The following is a 14,701-nucleotide window of genomic DNA, read 5'->3' as shown; positions in this document are numbered from 1 at the left end:
GTGTAGCTCTGTCATCAGGGGTTCCCCTGAGGTGCCCCAGGGGCCTAATGGGTGTACCAGAGTGTTCTCAGAGGGTTCCCGTTGCAGACCTGCCAGTACCGGCCATCGTTCTGAGGTTCCCCATTTGGGTGCAAAGGTTAAGCCCAGTTCATCTTTGGCTCTGGATTCCTGGGTTCGCTCTGGTGTCTCAATTTCTGGAGCTTTCCATACCGAGTCAGGGCTCGAGCTTTACGTATCGGGTTAAACCCAGAGGTTCTCCTTGTTGAGTCTAAGGTCAGCACCGACCGAACTGAGACCCTCTTGGAAGGTCTTGTCGGTGAGGTATATCCCTCAACCGTCTTACGCTCAGGGTCGTGGTGGTACTGGTTCTGTCGAGGGGCCAAAGAGGGTGGTCACAGACCATTACTCCCCCACTACTGGCTCTGCTGGGGTTCCTCCGTTGGAGGCAAATTTTCCTGGTTCTAGGATGTTCAATAAACATCTGAGACCACCCAGTACCGGCTCTGCCGAGGATCGTTGTGTCAATGCTAAGGTGTTGTGGTCCCCCAAATACCCTGAGTAGACTAATGCCTCATCTCCACATGTGACGCAATTCTCCTTGGGTGTAAACAAAATGGCGGCCCAACCTCCGTGGTCCACGGCGGCCATTTGGATACCTCTTACACCGATATTCACGCCGTCTGGTGCAGGGAGCATTCCTTTTGGGGCTGAGCAGCCTTTTCCACACCATGTGGACAACAGAAATCCGTTCCGTCCGTCTTTTGACTGGGGGGCTCGGACACCGCTGCCTCATACAGTCTCGCTGCCTCCTGCTTCCGTTCCACTCATTTATGTGGATCCGGCCGGTGGTGGGCCTTCATCGCAACCATCCTTGCGTTCATGGGGGTATACCCCTGTCGAGCGGCCTCTGCCTGTACCAACGGCAAAGCCTTCGGCTAAGGATAATTTTTAAGTTTCAGATGCTCATGCACTCTGACCCTATGAAAGTGTATTTCAAGTGTCTTTTCAGGGAAATGTACCCTGAGACTCCTGTCCCATCTTCGGCCGACTGTTCTGATGTAGGTTCTGGTGGTGCAACTGCCTCCACTGCTTCCTTCTGGACCTCCTCCATCTCTTCCTTCTGTGCCCCTGTTGTCTCCTATAGAGAAGACACTGGCGAACCGGGACAACCCTTTAAAACCTGCAGCGGTGTGCGTGGTGGACCAGTCTTCTGTTCCTGCCTTGTTGGATGAGCCTCAAGCGGACCACGACAGCGATGAGCAGCCTCGCTCGGTGAGAGCTTTCCATGACCGGGTCCTGGATATGATGGCCCTCCTTAACATTCCAGTACCCGAGGCCCCACTCCTCAGGTGTCACCCTGTCACCTTAAGAGCGCACCGGCCTGTTCCTCCAGAAGGACGTCTTGGCCAAGGCCCGCAAAGTCTGGGATAAACCTAACACTGGGCTACACATCAACAAGTGAATCAACGCTTGATACAAGCTTCACACCTCTGTGGAGATGGCTTTATCCGCTTGTCCGCTCCCGTTCTCAACGGTTGTGGCTGCGGCCACCCTCCAGCCCTAGCCGGCCTCTGCATCTTCAACGGCAGCAGCCCAAATCCTATCCAAGGAGGATAAACTTTTGGACTCCTTGGGCAAGAAGGTTTTTGCCAATTCGGCGCTCCAACTTAGTCAAACGAACTCTGAACTCTGAGCTTACATCAAACCTAGTTCTAGAGATCAACAGGTTGCTGGAAACGAGAGCAATAAGACTGGTGTCCCATTCTGTTATGAAAGAAAGGTTTTAATCCAGATTGTTCATGATTCTAAAAAAAGATAATTCGGGCCCATCAACCTTTTTTTTCATTTTTGTCAGATTTAATACTTCATCTCCTGAAACAAATGGTTGCAGCAGCACAGATCCTCTCCGGGCTCCAGCACGGATGTAACTGATTCACAACATCCTCATGCTGCTACCAGTTTGAAGTCTTCAATTCAGTGTCTTCATTTGGCCTCTGTTCTTCAGTGCAGAGTTTTAACCATCGTCACAGTGACTGCCGCAGCCATCTTAAGTCACGACTGAATCCTCAACTACCCATATTTAGACATTTGGCTCATTCAGACCAGGACCTCAGCAGCGTCCCTTTACTCACTTGAACAGAAGACGTTGGACCTTGTACTCCCTCACTTAATACAACAAAATCCACTTTGATTCCTACTCCATCCTTCTTACTTGGGCCCTAAATGGGATATATAATTTTGGGAAAAGGTTTTCCTTGGGACGAGAGAATCCACTCCCTCTTCACCACTGGGCTAAAAGTGTTGTCATCTTGGCCGAGTCAAGCTCTCACATTCAAGTGAATGTTAGGCCTGATGGTCTCTAGTGTTCTGGTGGATGGATATATATATATATGAGACAACCAACTACAATCGGAAAATTGACCCTCAATCAAGGACTACATTCAATGGTGGATGAAATGGGACAACTTGCTGGCTGCAACTCTGTTCTTTAAACAGGAGCTAAGAAGTTTCTATCGTTAGATTCTTCTCCGAGCAACTAGGATGCCACGTTGGTTCATCTTCACATGAACCACCACAGTGTGTGGCAAACTCATTAATGGCTCCGACTTGAAAGCTGTTTTACGGGCCCTTAAGGTTTGTATGCGTTTAATATAAAACCAACAGGGTACCTATTGTAACAGGCAATGCTGCAGCCATTTTTAGTCGAACAGGGCATCACAAGATTTTGTCCATTATGCTGGTGGGCTCCGATCATCGGGACATGATCTACTCAACAGGGGATTTTCCTGTGGTTTCTCAACTCACAGCATCTTTTAACACACAGTTGGGCACCCATAAAGTGGCAAGTAGGAGAGCCTATTCTCCAACAACAATGGGGTTTGCCAGCAATGGCCATGTTTGCAGGACCACACAAGAAATGTCCTCTGTATGATCCGAGGGAGAAGGTGATGAGCTACAAGGTAATACCTTCCTGCTGAACTGAAGATGGATTTCTTTACAAATTCCCTCCTCTGACTCAGTCATTCAAAAGATATACATATTTTCATAATGTTGCCGATTCCCATAGCTCTGGTGTTGCCCAACCCATTCTGGTAATTTGATCCGTGGACCTTTTAGCTGTGTCGCTAATAATGCATCCGTGCAGAGTATCCTTAGCATCTTTGTTTTTAAAGACATTTATGGCTTTTTGGGGCTCTGTAGTCAATGACAGTCCTAAAAGGTGCAAGGAAAGAGTCTAAAATATCTACAATATGCAAGCAGATGGCCAGATTAAGTCACTGGTGTCTGGACCGATATATAAATCCTCTGCCGTGATGCCTTGTTTCTATACTGTCAGTCTTTTGTGAATTGGCAAAATATGGGGGCAGGGCCTGTCAATTCGCACTTACCGGTCTTCATGGTTGGTATACATTACCTTCTCGAATTCTGAAATTTAAGAGTTATTTTAATTCTCCAACAAAAGCATTTCCACAGTTGTGAGCCTCTCATTCACCATAGAATCTGAACCAACGGCCACCACAGACATTTGCGGGCCGATTCATGGAATAAATGTGCGCCGAAAAGGGGAGCACAAGCGGGAAAATCGCAGCGCACGCATTCCAAAGCCGCGCACATCGATTCATGGAATTCGGTGCACGTGTAAATCCTGGGATGTGCGCTAAAATTGTGGGTGGCGTGCGCACACGTCATCAAACGGCGTGCGCTACGCACACAGGGAAAGCGCACATGGCACAGCGCACACAACAGTGGGTGGAGCACGGGGCGTAACACGCGAAATGGGAACAACGCGCGAAAATGGGCGTTTCGGGGGAAGTACAGGAGGTAACTGCTCGCAACGCCCACATGCGCGCCAACAACACGTATTCATGGAATCGAACAGGGGAAAGGCGTGCGCCAAAAAAGATGCGCTAATTCGTAAACACGTACGCCAGCAGGAAGCAGGCGTATGCGGCCCGCGCACCATAAGTGCACGCAAACAACAAACAAGCTCAGACGCTATGATGAATATACCGTTCCTCGCAGCAGTGGTCGTGGGACACCGGAGGAGGACAGGCCCCGCATTTTTTTTACCCAGGACCAGCCTTTTTGGGATGCCCGATGACCAGGTGTATGGGAGGTACAGGTTTCCACCACACATAATCCTAGAACTGGTCAGGGAGTTGGAGGATGACCTCACATCACCCACCCTGTGCTCCCAAGCACTGAGCTCCTTGGAAAAGGTGCTCAATGTACTGCACTTCTTGGCTACTGGGTCATTTCAGCGGACAAGTGCCATAATGGGGGGGGGTGTGTCACAGGCCACGCAGTCACGCTGCCTACACCAGGTGTTGGCCATTATGACTGCACGCCCCCTCAGTCCGCAGGCACATATACATGTCCAGAACACCTGCAGAAAGGCAGGCCGTAGTGCAGGGCTTTTACGGGGTGGCACACTTCCCCAAAGTGCTAGGTGCCATTGATTGCACCCATGTGCTCTACGTCCTCCCAGGGCCACTGAGCACATATATCGAAACCGCAAGCACTGGCATTCAATCAATGTGCAGGTAGTATGTGATGCCAAGGGGATAATCACTTCAGTATATGCCAACTATCCAGGGTCAAGCCATGATAGTTTCATTTTCAGAATGTCACCCATAAACCGGGACCTGGAAGCTGGGCGGCATTGCGACACATGGCTGATTGGTGAGTATAAATGCCTCTGCACATGCATGCATGTCAGATACTGAGTAATGTGACAACCCCACTAATGATAGCCATCATCACCTCCCCAGGGGACAGTGCCTACCCTCTGAGCACCTACATGATGACGTCAATTCGGAACCCCACCACACCACCCGAGGTAAGATGCAACACAGCCCATATTGCAACCTTGGCCATATTGGAGCGCACATTCGGAGTGCTCAAGTCACGCTTTTGCTCCCTTGACCGCTCTGGTGGGCAGCTGCTATACGTGCCCCCAGTAGTGTGCAGGATCATAGTGGCAGCGTGTCCTGCACAACGTTGCAACACGCTGTAGCGTGCCGGTGGACATGGTGGTGCCCCCACGTCCCCAACCACATGCACGGCCGCTGCGCATGGGAGGTGAAAGGGCACGTGGTGAGGCAGCCCGTACCCAGCTTGTGGCAAATTACTTCACCTAAAATCCCACCCCTGCGGAGTGCACACAGGCCTGGCACATACCAGCTGACTGTACCTTTTGTCATCATCGATTGTCAACTGTCACCACCATACCAGCCTGAGATTGTTCACCTGGAAGTGTTTCATTGTGTGCATTCCTACCTACTTAGACACCCAATGCTGTGTCACAAAAAGACACACATTCATGCAGCAGGAATGATTACCCCCTTGCAAAATACCACATCAAAATAGTGCCATGTCACCCAACCCCTCCCCATCTCAGCTACCCAACACACCATGGCATGCAATGTGAAAGCAACTAAAAGAATGCACAACACATGACACAAGTGTCAAAGAGTGCAATGTCCCTAATGTAAACAGTCCACAGACTATATGCTCTCAGTAATCGATAAGAAAACCACACATGAACAAATACTTACCAGCAACACAAAACATCAGTACAGGATGAAAGCGTGGCAATATGACAGCAAAAAATTAAAGTAGTGCAAGTCTCACAACCTGACTAAGGCAGCTCATCGACCCCTTCCAACTGCAGAGTGTTGCTGTCAGGCAAATGTCTGTGTACTGCATGCAACGTGTACTGCATCTGCAAAGCAGACGGCCTTGTGAAGACATGAAGAACCTACATGTATATAAGGAGAAAGACATGGATGCACAAGCACATATCAGTGCACCATGCAGTGTAGAATCCAACAACAATTCCCACTGGGGATGTACACACAGTTTTGACTACAGACTGCCCACACAACTCATGGGAGCCCAATGTCACTGTGTAAATTACTGTCACTTGGTCATACCCTTTGCAAGCCCATGGAAAGGGGAAGCAGGAGGGGTGTGTGTGTCGGGAAACCAAGCATCTAACCCAAAGACAGGACAAATCCTGCATGTGCCCAGCTGGAATACACAGTGGATGTCCACGAGAGCCACACAAAGCAACACACTGTAAAAAAAAAATAAAAGAAAAAAGAGGCATGAGGTACAGGGTGCATCCCAACACCCACATGCGTGGATGATGGGGAGAAAACTTCCATGGGCTCATGGCCTGCACGGCTACGCTACCGTGGGAGAACTGCCGTCGCTGTCATCGCCCTCTGCTGCTACATCAGGAGGTGGCCGTGATATGGGAGGCAGCCCACACAAAGCCCTGGTATGGTCCTCCATGGCAGCAAGTATGCAGGTCTGGAAGGTTTGGTTCTGCAAGATGATGATACGGAGATCCCCATGCAGCACCTCACGGCTAGCACGCATTTTTGCCTGCATGGCCTCGCGTGATGCCCGGATCTTCTGACGGGTTGCCTGGAGCTCAGCTGACAGTGAACTTGTGAGCTGCTCAGCTGCTGTTCTGACCTAAAATTCTGGGAAACCTCAAGTTCACCCAGAGTATCTGAGGGACCCGTGTTCTAACCTCAGGGCCTCCCTGTGGGCCTGTGACTCTACAGATATGGCTGCACGCAGGGTCTCCAGTGCAGTCCGTCGGTTCCTGTTGGACGCCAACATGTCCTCCCTGTGTGAGTGGCAAATGGAGTCTGTTGCCTGCTGCTGGAGGTCCATCTGCCTTTCAGGGGGGAGAATGGAAGTGGCCACCCTATCCATTGCCTGAGCCATCATTTCACACGATGCCCCCTGTTGTGCTGCTATACTTTACATGGAGTTCTCCCACACAGTATTGCCTGGTGGCGCACGGCAACCGCGTTGGCGTGCACCACAATTGTTTTGGGCAAGGCGATCTGCACCTTGCTGTGCTGGCACTGCCTGAGGCTGCAGGACTGCATTCCTCCTTTGATCTGCTGGCCAAGGAACAGGAGCAAATATGGTGGAGTGTGACCCTGCATCCGTAACCGCCACAGGCAGACTTTCCAACACTGAAATCCCCATAGAGGGGTCTACCCCCGGTGCAGGTGGGTTGGACAGAACAGCATCCCTGCCAGAAACACTCACCTGTGATGGCACATAAGTCTCACTGTCCGATTTAGCACCTGATTCATAGAGGTCTGCAGAGGGGTACCCAGAGACACCCGTGGACAGTATGGTCTGCCGGAGGATTGGGTTTTCACCCACCACCCCCCAACGTCCTCCACTGGTGCCCGGTTGTGGCTGAGATTCCTCCTGGGTCTGCACCATCTCCTCCTTCTCAACAGCATCAAGTGCCTCATCAGCTGCAAAAACATGAAAGACAACAAATGGAAACAGGCATGAGCACCATAGCGCACATAGGCCTGACGAGGCAGAGATCCAGTATATAAATTGCACGTCCCACATGACTATAACCCTGGCATGCATGCACTGTCAATGAGTTGGAAGGGGAGGTAAAAAGCACACACTGAGGACTTCTAGATGGAAAAGCAACTCATGTGCAGCATGCTGGAAAGCACTGGCAGCACACATTAGCCTGTGAGTAGCATGTCCAATACACATACATGACACATGCCATCACACAGATGTCACGTACCATAGCCATGGTACATTTGACAAGTACAGCCATATGGTAGAAAACCAGTACTGTCACAAATCCATGTGAGATGGACATGATGAGATGAGACCTGCAAAATAGTGTGACAAAACACAGATGTGCCACACACTGCAACAGATCCAGTGTTCACTGATACAGTGATGACAGGCAGATGAATACATCCATGGTTGGTCACTCCAACATGACAGAAGACAACAGTCATGTTCAACATCCAAACAGGGCCCAATAATGATTGTGTGCAGGCCATTACTCAATCAGCCTGGATGGTTAAATCATTCCCATAACAAGGTAATAAATGTGGGACATTGTGGGGTGTAATATAGGACAGAAGTATGTCACATATGTGGCAGTACGTCAAAATAATGTGTCCTAAAAATGGCAAGGATTGAAACAATCGGGCTGAATGAACAGGAAAACATTTTGAACAATGTAGTTGCAAGATGACAGTTGAAGGGCAACTGCAGTAATCTGGTGCAAATTGCCAACTGTGGTCAGAAGGGATACCGTCATACACAAACCCAAGGCCGGGGAATGGCTTTAAGGGACCGCATGGTTGGCCCATACCAGTCATGACTACACAGCCTCACCTGGCACTCAATCAGAACACATCACCCAAGTAACATACACATGGATGCACACACATGCATGGGCACTCACTGGACAATGCTTCAAAATCTGTAGGTCTCCCACGCCTCGGATCTGTTCCTCTGTGACGAAGGCTCCAGCGACACTCGCGTTCAGTGAGTTGGTCGTCTTCTGGTGGAGACCCACCGCCAGTCGCCAGAGTAAAGGCATGATTGGAAGCCAGCTTGTTCTTTGCTCTGCGTTTCAGGTCATTCCACCGCATGTAGCAATCAGCTGTGCGCCTCACAAATCCAAGGGCACTAATGTGGTCCGTGATGGTCTGCCAGTGGGCCCTAGGTTGAGCAGGCTTAGTCTTGCACCCTGCAGTCACCACCATTTCACGGCTATGTTCCAACACATAGGCCACAAGTGCATCTAGTTCGGCGTCATTGAAGCTAGACTTCCTTGACGTGCCGGAGTGTGTAGCTGTTTCTGGGGTCCCAGCCTGTAGTGCAAGACCACCCTTCTTCTTGGAAGGTGGTGCGGATCCTGAGTGGCTTACGCCGCTCTGGTTGGTAGGGGCAGAAGCGCAGGTGGACTGGGTACTTGAAGTTTGCAAAGGCACAATGACCAAAGGTCTCAATGCAGGCATTGGCTGCAGGGTGATGTTGGCAGGACCAACCTCGGTGTGATGGACTTGGACTGACACTGTCCCGGATGGGAGACTCGGAGCTGGGGTGGATGGAGCTGCAGCTGCCCCTGCAGCCTCCTCACCCTGGCTACTTGGGGCAGCAGATGACATTGCTGCCCCAGATCCACGTGGCCTGGTGACAGCAACTTTCACCGCCACACGTGGCTTAGACTTAGTGACACGGAGGTCAGCCTGGGAGTCCTCCTGTGCCGGTTCAGTTGACAATATGGGCCGGTTTAACAAGGGCTGAGCTGGGATGGTGTCAGCTACATTTCCCACAACCATTGGGGGGGGGGCATAGGTGGGCCAGATTGGTCCTCCACACACTGGCCACTTGGGCCACCCTGCACATCCTGGCCATGTCCCCTACCGTGCCCATTTTTGGGGGTCGGCCACCTTTGCCTCCCTTACTGCTTGGTCGCCTCCCAACCATGGCACTGATGTTGTGCGTATGGGAGTTGCAGTAAACGATTGTCCTGGGCAATTGGGGTGAAAGGGGTAGGGTACTAGATGGAATTTGTACCCTAGTGCTCTAGCAAGGCTGTCTGTGACCCCTGGGGGGAAGATGACGGGTCACGCAACGCACAGGCACCCCGAAAACAATAAAATGTGCACGCAACCCCTGGTAGACCACGTGCGTGGAAAAATGAACCCGCGCTACGCTGTGGCACCCAGAGACACAAAAATATGCGTGATACACGCAGCCCACAATGACTTCTGAAGGGGTATGCGACACACGGGGGCAATCACAGTTGTAAAATACGAGCGCAATTCACCGTCTGCCTGGAAAAAGAACGTGAAAAAGGCAACACCCCCGCCAAAAGAAGAAATGAACGCCGTCTGAGTAAATGGAGTATGAACTGGAACCGTTGTGAAGTAATCGCATGTGAACCGACAAGAAGTACAAGAATCACCCGCTCGCTCTCCACAAAAAGCACGTACAAGAAAATGGCATCCTACGCATACCTTTTAAGCCAGCCCACACGTGCCACGTCACGTACGTGCTAAGGGCCTTTCCTCCAATTCCACGCAGTGCCACCCGAACGTGCAATTTTTTCACGTGTACAATGAACATGCACCCGTGTTGTGGGAAATGCCTGTGCGCGTTACGTCACAGACGCGCTTACGCGCTAAGGGCCTTTCCTCGAATTACACGCTGACGTGCACTTTTTTCACATGCCAAATCACTCCGTATCAAGCTGGCCACGTGACAACACACGGAAGACCACGCTCCTTCCCAAAAGGCCATTTTCCTGCCCTCCCAGAGCCCCGAGCATGCTCCCACCTGCCATCTGCTGCTGCCTGCTGCCCACGTGCCCTGCTATTTGATGCCTGCACGTCAGCCATCTGCAGGGGTCTAGTTGCTGTGTCTACCCCTGCTGGAACAGAAGACTCCCGACTGGGAAACCATTGCTCCACAGCCCAGCCCCAGGACCCAGTTGCCCACCCACAACTGCCTCGGGGGTCGCCATGTCGGGGCAAACCCCCTCCGAGACCACTGGCGACCCCCAGGCAGAGGGCTACCAGCTTCAGCAACAAGGAAGTTGGTGTCCTGGTGGAGCAAGTTCTGGGGCATTATGATGCCCTCTTCACACCATCACGCGCCAACAAGGAAGGAAGGATGGACGGGAGAGGATCTGGGAGGACGTAGTGGTTGCCATCAACGTGGAGGGGGTTGGCGCCCCGCGACATCAAGCACGTCCGGAAGCGCTGGGAGGACTTCAGGTCCATGACCCTCAGCAAGGCCCGGCGCCTCATGAAGGCAGAGGATGCCGAGGGGTGCCGGGTCAGCCTGACCAACATCCAGATGAGGGTCCTGGAACGCATTAGCCCAGCGCTCTACGCCCAGGGCCTTGACAGGAAAGGCAGACCCGTCTGGAGTTGAGCGGTAAGTGGCCATGCATTGCTGTGTGAAACAGGGCATGTTGCAGTGTGCTGGTAGTCAGCTGTTTGCCTGTATGTGTGACATGGGCCATGTATGGATGTGTGTGTGCAGGGACTTCATGGTGCTGCATGTGAGACCAGTCATGCAGGAACCACATGGATGGTGCATGTGTTCCGATGCAACATGGGGAGCTGCATGCGGAATGCACACATTAATGCATGCCTGTCCCTGTTCTTGGACATGGATGTGGGGTGGGAGATGGGTGCTGCGCTCATGTACATGTATGGTGTGCATGTCTGTGTGTCTGAGAATCCTGTGTGTCTTTGAAACGCCATGGATCCATGACACATGTCCGTGACGATGTGTTGATTCACTTATGCTGTCTAGTCACCCTTGTTTCCACTGTCTGTGGTGTACGAGCCCTGATGCATGACCCTCCGGTAATGTGTGTGCATGGGATCAGTATGAGCCATGATGCATGGGAGTTTGAAGCCAAACCTTTGTCAATGGAGGCCCTTGTGCATGGATGCTGGTGTTGATTGCATGCGCCGTGCCTGTTTCTGCATGTGTTGCCTGCATTGACCCATGTGTTGTGGAGGGTCAGGATGGAAGTGACGTTTGACAGTGCCACTCGTGTGTTATTGCTTCCTGTCTAGGGGACTATTGTACAGTACTCTGATGCTTGTGTTCTATGGCTCACTCTACGCAGCGTCAAGTGAAGAAGAGGTCGGAGATGGCGCTGTGGAGCAAAGCGGCGGGGATGCCTCCACCTGGCGGCGACGCAAGGCCCAGCCACCCTCCCAGGAATTGCCATCCTCCGGAAGCGAGGGGACTGGTGCCGCGTCTGCCACTACGGCTGTAGCGGAAGGGCCGGGTGAGCCCCCATAGGGGCTTGCAATGGCGGAAGACGGTGCAGAGACATCCAGGTTGGTGGTCTCCACAGAGGAGTAGGAGGCTCCGTCCTGATTGGTGTCGCGTTGCGCACGCGTGTCATTCGTGATGACGTGCGTGCTTCCTGGGGGGACCACGCACGCCATCACGAAGAGCTGCGTGGCACAGTTGGGAGGGGCCATGGTCGGTTGGTTCCTACATGTGTTGCGCACTCTGGCGGATCGCACCTCCTCTGTGGAGACTATGCGCCAGTCGTTCTCCCTGCCGTCTTCCGGCCCAGATTCCACCAGGGCCCCCTGTGGACCTGGCCTGACCAACACAGCCAGCTTATTGGAGATCCCATCCCTGCCAGAGTCGGGAGTCGGTGGACACCCCAACAACTGGAGACCAGCAGATGGAGGATGTGCAGGCATCATCGGACAGGGCACATGGATAGCAGCAGCAGCAGGCTCAAGGTGGGAGCGAGGATGGCTCGGGGCCATCAACATCAGAGGGGCAGGCATCGGCCAGAGGGCAGGAGGATCCTGGAATGGGAGTGTCTTCCGTGTGGCTGCGGTTGGGCCAGCGGATAGATGCAGAGCGGCGGCGGGTGGAAGAGGCGCGGCTCACCATGGTCAGGGCGGAGTTCTCCATGTGCCGGGCGTTGAGGCGGGCTGAGTGCCTCAAGGCAACTCGCAGGGATTTGGAACAGGCCATGACTGCATCCCTGCGAGACCTCGGGACCAGGGCAGAGGCCCGCCTCTGGGACATCGACATGGAGTTCGATGATGCCCTGGCCCGGAACATCCGAGTGAGCCAAAGGACTTGCCCGCCGCCATTGTATATAGTTAGTTAGTGTTAGGTTTCCTTTCTCTTTTTTTATTTGTTTTGGGACGCTTGGACAATGCCCCACGTTTTTGTATATAGTTCTTCATTCGGTAGTGTTTTTTTTTTTTTATAGGTTTTATTTCATTCGTTGGGCTCATGGACCCTGGAATCAATGGTTGTACATAGTTGAACTGTGGATTTATGACAAACCATTTATTTTAAATCACCATGGATCAATGGATTTTAAAATTTACGTTTCATTTGGATTTGCTTTGGTGGACAGAGAGTTTGGACTAACTTTCTTTTCGATTTCTTTGGATTGAGACTTCATTTCTTTTTTCATTTTTGGACATGCACTTCTTTTCTTGTTTAAAATATTGTTCTTGTTTTCATTCCATTTCCTTCATTTTGTGCTAAATACATTTTGATTTATTACTTCCATGTGTGATATTTGCTAATTGGTTTACTGCATGTCACAATGTGTTTACACGATCACTGGCACCTAGTGTGTGTGTGACGGACATGTGCTGATGTACATAGTTGACTTTTGGTTTGTGTCATGAAATGGGCCTTTCAGTGTGGGCTGGATGGGAAACTTGATTGGGTCTCAAGACTGGGGTGGCGTGCAGTGGTATTTTGGTGGACATGAGGCCCATGAATGTGCATCTTTGACATGTTGGGGGCCAGGGGGGGACATGAGTCGGGGCCTGCTGGCAGGTGAACGTCAATACTGGATGGGTGGAGGTGTTGGGGGACATGAGTCGGTGCTCACTAGTGCATGGTGACATGTGGGCTGGCTGGGGGGCATGCCCAGGGTGGATGGGCTGCCTACGGGACATGACCTGGGGTGCAGGGTAGTCCCCTGTGGTGTGGGCTGCCTGCAGGGGCTGGAGAGGGGGTAGAGGGCACACCTGGGAGGACCCACACTGCCAATTCACGTGTGAATCTCCCCGCGCACCCCCCAAATACACGTACCCCGCTCGCCCAAGGCCTGTCGCGTGTGAAACTTCCTGCGCACCCCAGAAATACATGTTCCCCGCTCGCGTGATTGCAGTGTAGCGGACCTGTAAGCTGGTCCAGGGTTAGCGCGGCCTTTTGCACTGCATTGGGGATTTCAATGGCTTTTTCTTGCGCAAGGGGTGTTCTTGGGGGCGTAACTGGCGCTGCGGAATGTTCTCTGCACCAGCGCTCGTCATGGCTTGGTAATTCCATGAATACGCGGTGTGCCAAAATTCTGTTTAGTGCACACGGCTGGCGCACGATCCCTCTCTGCGCTGCCATCTATGAATTACCCCGTAAATGTGTGACCTGAAAACATCAATTTTCATCGCCATGAAATCAGATCGAAGGTTCAGAAAGCTTCATGTCTGCTCAGGAAGCCCATTCCGGATGTATATTTTCCATAAAGACATGGTAATCGTTTGAACACAATTTTTTTAAACTTCTTTTATTGAACATTTTGTTAATGACTAAAACCTGTATAATGTAACTTCACGCTGACAATTGCTGTGATGATGTTGTGCTTTCGATCAAACATTTCTCACCCTTATTCCCCCCCAAGCAACCCCTCCGCTGGAGACGAGACAAGTCACGGGTAACGTTTGTAGAGCGAGGTTTTCTTGCATGGAGCACCAACATAAGTTAAGGAAGTGCGCCCATTCCATTTCTCTGCTTGGGGGAAAGTTTGTTTTGGGCCCCTGTAATGTTCTCCATCTCATACATTTCTCTAGCTTTCTGGGACCAGATTCTTTCAGTTGGGAGGGTCTGCGATTTCAAGTTTATGGTGAGGCAAACCCTGGCCGCTAAAAGTGTGGCATGTGTGGGAGCCGCGTCCATCGGCCCTCCCGTTCTTCATGACCAAATAGTACTAACTTTGGGTTGCAGTCCCGTGTCACCCCGTCAATATTTTTAGGCTAGTACCTTCTTCCAAAATGCCCGAGCTTTCGGGCAGGACCACCACAAGTGCCAATAGTCTGCTTGATCACCACCACCATCCGGGACTCGCTTGCCTAAACATTTTGGAGCAGCGCTTTGGGTCGAAGTGCCAGCTGTGTAGCAGTTTTAGACTGTGCAGCTTATATTGAGCAGAGATGGAGGTTTTAGGGGCCGATTTGCATGTTTCCAGAGGTCTTTCTCCATCGGGGAGCCCAAGTCTTTTCCCCACCTCTTCTTGAGGGATTAATCTGATTTCCTTTGTTTGTGCAGGAGGGTCTTGTACTGCTGGAAGATGAGTCCCTTTGACGACGTGGACTAA

General features: G+C 51.7%; 1 protein-coding gene across 2 annotated transcripts in view; it reads left to right on the top strand.

The window, feature by feature from the left end:
- The window catches only part of LOC138453136 (serine/threonine-protein kinase pdik1l-like), a 476,483-nt gene that overhangs the window by 113,333 nt on the left and 348,449 nt on the right, over positions 1–14,701 (top strand). The window lies entirely within an intron of this gene.

This window comes from Ambystoma mexicanum, chromosome 4p, assembly GCF_040938575.1.
Source record: "Ambystoma mexicanum isolate Mex_15411 chromosome 4p, UKY_AmexF1_1, whole genome shotgun sequence".
NCBI lineage: Eukaryota > Metazoa > Chordata > Amphibia > Caudata > Ambystomatidae > Ambystoma > Ambystoma mexicanum.
Note: the sequence above shows the minus strand (reverse complement) of the source record. Positions and strands in the feature narration are given on the sequence as shown.